Source organism: Macaca nemestrina, chromosome 8 (assembly GCF_043159975.1).
Source record: "Macaca nemestrina isolate mMacNem1 chromosome 8, mMacNem.hap1, whole genome shotgun sequence".
NCBI lineage: Eukaryota > Metazoa > Chordata > Mammalia > Primates > Cercopithecidae > Macaca > Macaca nemestrina.
In genome coordinates this window covers 148,486,849-148,498,119 of record NC_092132.1, presented here as the reverse complement: position 1 = coordinate 148,498,119, position 11,271 = coordinate 148,486,849, and positions in this window count along the sequence as shown.

The window sequence follows — 11,271 nt, the reverse complement described above, 5'->3', positions numbered from 1 at the left end:
TCACAATCATGGCGGAAGGCAAGGAGGAGCAAGTCACATCTTACATGGCATGGCAGCAGGCAAAGAGAGAGAGAGAACTTGTGTAGGAAAACTCTCCCTTGTAAAACAAGCAAATCTCGTGAGACTTATTCACTATCGTGAGAACAGCACGGGAAAGACCTGCCCCATGATTCAATTATCTCGCACGGGGTCCCTCCCCCAATACATGGGAATTCAAGACGAGATATGCAGAGGGGCACAGCCAAACCACATCACAGAGGATGGGTGTGGACTGGGATTGAATGACCTGCTGGAAGACTGCAGAGAAGATCTGGGTGTCCAGCTCAAAAGGCTGATTCCAAGGTCGGCCTTGGTGGGGGGAGGGCATTGTTCTTGGCATTCCAAGGCAATCATGACAGCATAAGGTGCTCAGACTGGGACTGAAAATTACCTCAATGTCTTAGTTCCTTAAAATAGAGTGAATTGTCTAAACCATTGCCATTGTCATGGAAACCACTCTTTTTGCCTGGTCTGATTTTCTGTCTTAGATCTAACCTAGATAACTATCGATCAATAAAAGAATGGGATGATATAATAAAATCAGAGCAAAGTCTTTACTGATTTTTGCATTGCTTGGTATGTGTTGGCCAATCACAGGATGCCTTTAAATCTTTGAGAAGGCATGTGCGGTTACATTTGATTTGATGGGGCTGGGCTCGGTGGCTCATGCCTGTAATTCTAGCACTTTGGGAGGCCAAGGTGGGTGGATTACTTGAGGTCAGGAGTTAGAGACCAGCCTGGCCAACATAGTGAAACCCCGTTTCTACTAAAAATACAAAAATTGGGCCGAGTGTGGTGGCTCACGCCTGTAATCCCAACACTTTGGGAGGCCAAGGTGGGTGGATCACCTGAGGTCAGGAGTTTGAGACCAGCATGACCAACATGGAGAAACCCCATCTCTACTAAAAATATGAAAGTAGCCGGGCATGGTGGCACATGCCTGTAATCCCAGCTACTTGGGAGGCTGAGGCAGGAGAATTGCCTGAACCCAGGAGGCAGAAGTTGTGGTGAGCCGAGATCGCGCCAGGGCAACAAGAGCAAAACTCCATCTCAAAAAAAAAAAAAAAAAAAAAAAAAAAAAAAAAAAAAAAAATTAGCCAGGCATAATGGTAGGTGCCTGTAATCCTAGCTACTTGGGAGGCTGAGGCAGAATTGCTTCAGTCTGAGGGGTGGCGGGTGTCGTGAGCCGAGATCGCGCCACTGCACTCTAGCCTGGGTGACAGAGTGAGACTCCGTCTCAAAAAAAAACACAAAAAACTGTTTTTCTGTGATGGGGGTCTCTGTTTCCACAAGCTGATCTCTTATTAATAGGCAGGTGTATCTGAACATGATAAACCCTTTCAGGTGAATGTCATCCTATGTATTAAAAATAAGGCTTCAGTTTTTTTTAAAAAAACATCAAATGGTGAAAGAAGGTGAAATGTATTTTTTAAGTACAGGCGTTCGGTTACAACTACTGTACTCTAATTTTACAAAGGTGGCGTTGTCATCCTTCCGCGGAGGAGTCTGGGAGATTTCTACCACTGGGTCTCAGCACTTCAGCACATTACTGCTCTCACCTGTGTTGGTAATGGCGTGCAAGTTGGGAGACCAGATGTGCAGTCTGGAAGAGTGGACATTGGCCAAGAACTCACCTCTGCTACCAGCTTCAGCTTCCAATTCTGCAGCCAAAAAGTAATTACTGAGACTAAGAATCACCATTTTCTTCTGTGTGTAACAGAATATCACACGCCACCTGCATGTGGGTGGAAGATAATTGTCACAGTTGGTGCAGGAGGCTTCCACACGGCGGGCACTGAGTTCTTTGTGTGCCGCCAACCTAGAGAGAAGCCTGACTGCTTCCATTTCTGACATCTCTCTTGCTTCTCTGGAAAAAGTATCATCTGTACGAGTTCTTGGGAGCTAAGCGTCAACATCCACGGGTAGATGGGGCAGATGCTTCCTGGCTTGAATTCACCTGACTTGTGTGCTCCCGGTGTCCATATTGTAGGTATGGTGTTTATAGCACTGCTTCTCGAACTTTTTTTGTACAGAGAATAACACATACCTTCCACAGGCTCCATCCAAGATTCCTTGACAGAAAACCTCCAGGGGACCAGTCTGGGGGCTGCATATTTTACAAGGACCCTGATTATTGTACTCAGGGAAATTTGAATTAAAAAATAAAGTGAAAATGGTAAATTAGTATCTCTAGTTAGGTACTGAAAGAACATCTCTGTGTTTGCCTCTAGGGGTGATGAGTAAAATCTTACATCCCTGAGGTTTATGAATCCCCTGACATATTCATACTTTTTTATGACACCCCCCTAAGACACAAACCTACTTCTTAGGTTTTTTTTTGTTTGTTTGTTTTATTTTAATCACTAGAGCAGAAATATCATGGGTAATTGAAATCCAAAAGGAACATGAAAAGTAAACCAAATAAAAAGAAAACAGCCACCTCTCCATAATCCAAACTCCCAGAGCTTTGCTGCCGTTTGGAGGCTCCACAAGATCCCAGAGCTGTGCAGTATCATTGCTCTTACATTCTATTCTTTTAAAGATTCATAAGACCTACAAACAGCCTGAGCAGCCTGGAGAGAAGGAGCCAGAGGCAAGCAGAGGAGGGTTTTGGAGTGGAAAGCACACACGACATCCGAAGGCCTTACCTACCTCAGTAATTGTGCCTGTCCCGTCTATTTCCCAGGGTGTAGGGAAGATGGAATCAAATCATGCATGTGGAGACTGCTTTGAAAACTGCAATTATAGGAAAAGGTTGTCTTTAGTTTTCATCCAAGTTTCCAATTAAAAAAAGAAAATCTAATAATACAAATATGCTCTGGATATCACTGTTTAAGAAGCATCTCAAAATGTGTCAATTTGGGCTATTTTTGGTTTCCACTAACCCGTGGGACTCTGGGGATGGTAATGGGTGGTAGACAATGAGAAACCTGAGCAAAGTCAACCTGGGGGACCCTGTCTGATGCTTTGCTGTTGTGCATGGGCAAGCTTCACCACACAAAGGAGGACGAAAAGTGAATATTGCCTTGAATGACTCGTGGCTATACTGAAAGGGAAAGATGGACTAAACACCTTTCCAAATTAGGGTCACCTCCTCCAAATATGCTAGAATTAAGAAATCGTTAGCTATGCTTTCTTCAGCTTTTCTCTCGAATAGTAGTGAGAATCTCTTTTCAACCAAGCTCTTGCAGTCTGTCGGGAGGAAAAATCAATTGTGGGTCACACACCAGGAAAAGTCCCCTGAATGTAACGAGTGTATTTACTCAGAAAAATACTCCCATTCCATATTCTGGCAGTTAAGGTTCACTGGTAGAAAGAGATGAAAGGTAATATAAGAAAAGGAAAATGTTTTAAAATTTAGAAGAGAGAAGGTGAAGGGAAAATGAGGGTAAAGAGGAAATGAAGGTAAAGAATCATAGACTCAAGACAGTACATTTCTGTTTGCTTGGGCTGCAGGCCTTAGATTAATTATCACCAATTGTCCCTCTCCTGTAAACATCAGATAAGCTCTTTTGCAGTTTGGATCACTTTTTCTACAATAGAATAGTTTTCTCACTTCTAAAGTTCAAGTGTACACTGAAAGAAAAGTTTATTTTCCCCCATAAAATTATTTATTATTATTATTATTATACTTTAAGTTCTAGGGTACATGTGCATAACGTGCAGGTTTGTTACATATGTATGCTTGTGCCATGTTGGTGTGCTGCACCCATCAATTCATCAGCACCCATCAACTCATCATTTACATCAGGTATAACTCCCAATGCAATCCCTCCCCACTTCCCCCTCCCCATAATAGGCCCCAGTGTATGATGTTCCCCTTCCCGAGTCCAGGTGATCTCACTGTTTAGTTCTCACCTGTGAGTGAGAACATGTGGTGTTTGGTTTTCTGTTCTTGTGATAGTTTGCTTAGAATGATGGTTTCCAGCTGCATCCATGTCCCTACAAAGGACACAAACTCATTTTTTTTATGGCTGCATAGTATTCCATGGTGTATATGTGCCACACTTTCTTTTTTTTTTTTTTTTTTTTGGTCTTGGCAATGATTTTTTTTTTTATTATTATTATACTTTAAGTTGTAGGGTACATGTGCATAACGTGCAGGTTTGTTACATATGTATACTTGTGCCTTGTTGGTGTGCTGCACCCATCAACTCGTCATTTACATCAGGTATAACTCCCAATGCAATCCCTCCCCCCCCCTCCCCCCTCCCCATGATAGGCCCCAGTGTGTGATGTTCCCCTTCCTGAGTCCAAGTGATCTCATTGTTCAGTTCCCACCTATGAGTGAGAACATGCGGTGTTTGGTTTTCTGTTCTTGTGATAGTTTGCTAAGAATGATGGTTTCCAGCTGCATCCATGTCCCTACAAAGGACACAAACTCATCCTTTTTGATGGCTGCATAGTATTCCATGGTGTATATGTGCCACATTTTCTTAATCCAATCTGTCACTGATGGACATTTGGGTTGATTCCAAGACTTTGCTATTGTGAATAGTGCCGCAATAAACATACGTGTGCATGTGTCTTTATAGCAGCATAATTTATAATCCTTTGGGTATATACCCAGTAATGGGATGGCTGGGTCATATGGTACATCTAGTTCTAGATCCTTGAGGAATCACCATACTGTTTTCCATAATGGTTGAACTAGTTTACAATCCCACCAACAGTGTAAAAGTGTTCCTATTTCTCCACATCCTCTCCAGCACCTGTTGTTTCCTGACTTTTTAATGATCGCCATTCTAACTGGTGTGAGATGGTATCTCATTGTGGTTTTGATTTGCATTTCTCTGATGGCCAGTGATGATGAGCATTTTTTCATGTGTCTGTTGGCTGTATGAATGTCTTCTTTTGAGAAATGTCTGTTCATATCCTTTGCCCACTTTTTGATGGGGTTGTTTGTTTTTTTCTTGTAAATTTGTTTGAGTTCTTTGTAGGTTCTGGATATTAGCCCTTTGTCAGATGAGTAGATTGCAAAAATTTTCTCCCATTCTGTAGGTTGCCTGTTCACTCTGATGGTAGTTTCTTTTGCTGTGCAGAAGCTCTTTAGTTTAATGAGATCCCATTTGTCAATTTTGGCTTTTGCTGCTGTTGCTTTTGGTGTTTTAGACATGAAGTCTTTGCCCATGCCTATGTCCTGAATGGTACTACCTAGGTTTTCCTCTAGGGTTTTTATGGTATTAGGTCTAACATTTAAGTCTCTAATCCATCTTGAATTAATTTTCGTATAAGGAGTAAGGAAAGGATCCAGTTTCAGCTTTCTACTTATGGCTAGCCAATTTTCCCAGCACCATTTATTAAATAGGGAATCCTTTCCCCATTTCTTGTTTCTCTCAGGTTTGTCAAAGATCAGATGGCTGTAGATGTGTGGTATTATTTCTGAGGACTCTGTTCTGTTCCATTGGTCTATATCTCTGTTTTGGTACCAGTACCATGCTGTTTTGGTTACTGTAGCCTTGTAGTATAGTTTGAAGTCAGGTAGCGTGATGCCTCCAGCTTTGTTCTTTTGACTTAGGATTGTCTTGGAGATGCGGGCTCTTTTTTGGTTCCATATGAACTTTAAAGCAGTTTTTTCCAATTCTGTGAAGAAACTCGTTGGTAGCTTGATGGGGATGGCATTGAATCTATAAATTACCTTGGGCAGTATGGCCATTTTCACAATATTGATTCTTCCTATCCATGAGCATGGTATGTTCTTCCGTTTGTTTGTGTCCTCTTTGATTTCACTGAGCAGTGGTTTGTAGTTCTCCTTGAAGAGGTCCTTTACATCCCTTGTAAGTTGGATTCCTAGGTATTTTATTCTCTTTGAAGCAATTGTGAATGGAAGTTCATTCCTGATTTGGCTCTCTGTTTGTCTGTTACTGGTGTATAAGAATGCTTGTGATTTTTGCACATTAATTTTGTATCCTGAGACTTTGCTGAAGTTGCTTATCAGCTTAAGGAGATTTTGGGCTGAGACAATGGGGTTTTCTAAATATACAATCATGTCATCTGCAAACAGGGACAATTTGACTTCTTCTTTTCCTAACTGAATACCCTTGATTTCTTTCTCTTGCCTAATTGCCCTAGCCAGAACTTCCAACACTATGTTGAATAGGAGTGGTGAGAGAGGGCATCCCTGTCTTGTGCCAGTTTTCAAAGGAAATTTTTCCAGTTTTTGCCCATTCAGTATGATATTGGCTGTGGGTTTGTCATAGATAGCTCTTATTATTTTGAGGTACGTTCCATCAATACCGAATTTATTGAGCGTTTTTAGCATGAAGGGCTGTTGAATTTTGTCAAAAGCCTTTTCTGCATCTATTGAGATAATCATGTGGTTCTTGTCTTTGGTTCTGTTTATATGCTGGATTATGTTTATTGATTTGCGAATGTTGAACCAGCCTTGCATCCCAGGGATGAATCCCACTTGATCATGGTGGATAAGCTTTTTGATGTGTTGCTGAATCCGGTTTGCCAGTACTTTATTGAGGATTTTTGCATCGATGTTCATCAGGGATATTGGTCTAAAATTCTCTTTTTTTGTTGTGTCTCTGCCAGGCTTTGGTATCAGGATGATGTTGGCCTCATAAAATGAGTTAGGGAGGATTCCCTCTTTTTCTATTGATTAGAATAGTTTCATAAGGAATGGTACCAACTCCTCCTTGTACCTCTGGTAGAATTCAGCTGTGAATCCATCTGGTCCTGGACTTTTTTTGGTTGGTAGGCTATTAATTATTGCCTCAATTTCAGAGCCTGCTATTGGTCTATTCAGGGATTCAACTTCTTCCTGGTTTAGTCTTGGATGAGTGTAAGTGTCCAGGAAATTATCCATTTCTTCTAGATTTTCCAGTTTATTTGCGTAGAGGTGTTTATAGTATTCTCTGATGGTAGTTTGTATTTCTGTGGGGTCGGTGGTGATATCCCCTTTATCATTTTTAATTGCGTCGATTTGATTCTTCTCTCTTTTCTTCTTTATTAGTCTTGCTAGTGGTCTGTCAATTTTGTTGATCTTTTCAAAAAACCAACTCCTGGATTCATTGATTTTTTGGAGGGTTTTTTGTGTTTCTATCTCCTTCAGTTCTGCTCTGATCTTAGTTATTTCTTGCCTTCTGCTAGCTTTCGAATGTGTTTGCTCTTGCTTCTCTAGTTCTTTTAATTGCGATGTTAGAGTGTCAATTTTAGATCTTTCCTGCTTTCTCTTGTGGGCATTTAGTGCTATAAATTTCCCTCTACACACTGCTTTAAATGTGTCCCAGAGATTCTGGTATGTTGTATCTTTGTTCTCATTGATTTCAAAGAACATCTTTATTTCTGCCTTCATTTCGTGATGTACCCAGTAGTCATTTAGGAGCAGGTTGTTCAGTTTCCATGTAGTTGAGCGGTTTTGATTGAGTTTCTTAGTCCTGAGTTCTAGTTTGATTGCACTATGGTCTGAGAGACAGTTTGTTATAGTTTCTGTTCTTGTACATTTGCTGAGGAGTGCTTTACTTCCAATTACGTGGTCAATTTTGGAGTAAGTATGATGTGGTGCTGAGAAGAATGTATATTCTGTTGATTTGGGGTGGAGAGTTCTATAGATGTCTATTAGGTCTGCTTGCTGCAGAGATGAGTTCAATTCCTGGATATCCTTGTTAACTTTCTGTCTCGTTGATCTGTCTAATGTTGACAGTGGAGTGTTGAAGTCTCCCATTATTATTGTATGGGAGTCTAAGTCTCTTTGTAAGTCTCTAAGGACTTGCTTTATGAATCTGGGTGCTCCTGTATTGGGTGCATATATATTTAGGATAGTTAGCTCTTCCTGTTGAATTGATCCCTTTACCATTATGTAATGGCCTTCTTTGTCTCTTTTGAACTTTGATGGTTTAAAGTCTGTTTTATCAGAGACTAGTATTGCAACCCCCGCTTTTTTTTGTTCTCCATTTGCTTGGTAAATCTTCCTCCATCCCTTTATTTTGAGCCTATGTATGTCTCTGCGTGTGAGATGGGTCTCCTGAATACAGCAGACTGATGGGTCTTGACTCTTTATCCAGTTTGCCAGTCTGTGTCTTTTAATTGGAGCATTTAGTCCATTTACATTTAAGGTTAAGATTGTTATGTGTGAACTTGATCCTGCCATTATGATATTAACTGGTTATTTTGCTCGTTAGTTGATGCAGTTTCTTCCTTGCCTCGATGGTCTTTACATTTTGGCATGTTTTTGCAATGGCTGGTACCGGTTGTTCCTTTCCATGTTTAGTGCTTCCTTCAGGATCTCTTGTAAGGCAGGCCTAGTGGTGGCAAAATCTCTAAGCATTTGCTTATCTGTAAAGGATTTTATTTCTCCTTCACTTATGAAACTTAGTTTGGCTAGATATGAAATTCTGGGTTTAAAATTCTTTTCTTTAAGAATATTGGCCCCCACTCTCTTCTGGCTTGTAGAGTTTCTGCCGAGAGATCTGCTGTTAGTCTGATGGGCTTCCCTTTGTGGGTAACCTGACCTTTCTCTCTGGCTGCCCTTAAGATTTTTTCCTTCATTTCAACTTTGGTGAATCTGGCAATTATGTGTCTTGGAGTTGCTCTTCTCGAGGAGTATCTTTGTGGCGTTCTCTGTATTTCCTGGATTTGAACGTTGGCCTGCCCTACTAGGTTGGGGAAGTTCTCCTGGATGATATCCTGCAGAGTGTTTTCCAACTTGGTTCCATTTTCCCCCTCACTTTCAGGCACCCCAATCAGACGTAGATTTGGTCTTTTTACATAATCCCATACTTCTTGCAGGCTTTGTTCATTTCTTTTTCTTCTTTTTTCTTTTGGTTTCTCTTCTCGCTTCATTTCATTCATTTGATCCTCAATCGCTGATACTCTTTCTTCCAGTTGATCGAGTCGGTTACTGAAGCTTGTGCATTTGTCACGTATTTCTCGTGTCATGGTTTTCATCTCTTTCATTTCGTTTAGGACCTTCTCTGCATTAATTACTCTAGCCATCAATTCTTCCACTTTTTTTTCAAGATTTTTAGTTTCTTTGCGCTGGGTATGTAATTCCTCCTTTAGCTCTGAGAAATTTGATGGACTGAAGCCTTCTTCTCTCATCTCGTCAAAGTCATTCTCCGTCTAGCTTTGATCTGTTGCTGGCGATTAGCTGCGCTCCTTTGCCGGGGGAGATGCGCTCTTATTTTTTGAATTTCCAGCTTTTCTGCCCTGCTTTTTCCCCATCTTTGTGGTTTTATCTGCCTCTGGTCTTTGATGATGGTGATGTACTGATGGGGTTTTGGTGTAGGTGTCCTTCCTGTTTGATAGTTTTCCTTCTAACAGTCAGGACCCTCAGCTGTAGGTCTGTTGGAGATTGCTTGAGGTCCACTCCAGACCCTGTTTGCCTGGGTATCAGCAGCAGAGGCTGCAGAAGATATAATATTTCTGAACAGCGAGTGTACCTGTCTGATTCTTGCTTTGGAAGCTTCCTCTCAGGGGTGTACTCCACCCTGTGAGGTGTGGGATGTCAGACTGCCCCTAGTGGGGGATGTCTCCCAGTTAGGCTGCTCAGGGGTCAGGGACCCACTTGAGCAGGGAGTCTGTCCCTTCTCAGATCTCAGCCTCTGTGTTGGGAGATCCACTGCTCTCTTCAAAGCTGTCAGACAGAGTCGTTTGCGTCTGCAGAGTTTTCTGCTGCATTTGTTACAGTTTACTGTGCCCTGTCCCCAGAGGTGGAGTCTACAGAGACAGGCAGGTTTCCTTGAGCTGCTGTGAGCTCCACCCAGTTCGAGCTTCCCAGTGGCTTTGTTTACCTACTTAAGCCTCAGCAATGGCGGGCGCCCCTCCCCCAGCCTCGTTGCTGCCTTGCCGGTAGATCACAGACTGCTGTGCTAGCAATGAGGGAGGCTCCGTGGGTGTGGGACCCTCCCAGCCAGGAGTGGGATATGATCTCCTGGTGTGCCTGTTTGCTTAAGGCGCAGTATTGGGGAGGGAGTTACCTGATTTTCCAGGTGTTGTGTGTCTCAGTTCCCCTGGCTAGGAAAAGGGATTCCCTTCCCCCTTGCGCTTCCCAGGTGAGGCAATGCCTCGCCCTGCTTCAGCTCTCGCTGGTCGGGCTGCAGCAGCTGACCAGCACCGATCGTCCGGCACTCCCCAGTGAGATGAACCCAGTACCTCAGTTGAAAATGCAGAAATCACCAGTCTTCTGTGTGGCTCGCGCTGGGAGTTGGAGACTGGAGCTGTTCCTATTCGGCCATCTTGCTCCGCCCCCCCGTGCCACATTTTCTTAATCCAGTCTGTCACTGATGGACATTTGGGTTGATTCCAAGTCTTTGCTATTGTGAATAGTGCCGCAATGCACATACGTGTGCATGTGTCTTTATAGCAGCATGATTTATAATCCTTTGGGTATACACCCAGTAATGGGATGGCTGGGTCATATGGTACTTCTAGTTCTAGATCCGTGGAGAAATAGGAACACACTGTTGGTGGGATTGTAAACTAGTTCAACCATTATGGAAAACAGTATGGCGATTCCCCCATAAAATTCTTAGGCCTTTGCAAATGTTTCAGCAAGGAGTTAGTTTTAGAATTTGACTGTGGAAGCCCAGTTTTATCCATCTATTTACTATCTAAGAATGAATTTGATTTGATTTAAACTATTTATTTGTTTCTTGTTTTCTTTAATTTTATCCCATGTTTTGATTTCATTGTGCAATGAAGTTCAATTTTTGTATTATTGGAAGTGCCAGAGCCTGAAGAACAACAGCTCTTAATAAAACATCTTTGAGACTAAATATTAATATTTGCAACTACTGACCAGTTTTCCCCCAACTCAGACTGCTTGTCCTAAAGGCAGAGAAATCTGCTCTTTTTTTTTTTGAACATGTCAAGGTGGCTACCATTCTGGGTGAAAGATAGACTGAAGATAAATGATCAGGGTCAGTTAGGTGAAATTTGTCTTGATTCAGGAATAGGGTTCCAGTGAGAATTGTTTGGTGAGAAGTTCTATTATGATGGCGCGTTGATTGGGATAGAGGCCTGGCTAAAAATTTGAAAGGGCCAACGGGTTTAGCTGATAATTTACAAACCAGGTGCAGAATGGTGTGGCGGTCTCACACTAAGACATAGAGAAGAAGAGAACCTAGAGTCAATGAAGACCATAAAATGCTACTCCAATGGAGGACGTGACGTAGGTAAGTATTTTCATGGGAGAGGGAGGTCAGCAGTGGAGATAATAAAGAAAGAAATATTATAAATACATTTTGATGGAAAAATGTAAAAGGATAAGCCATTAGTTCCCTA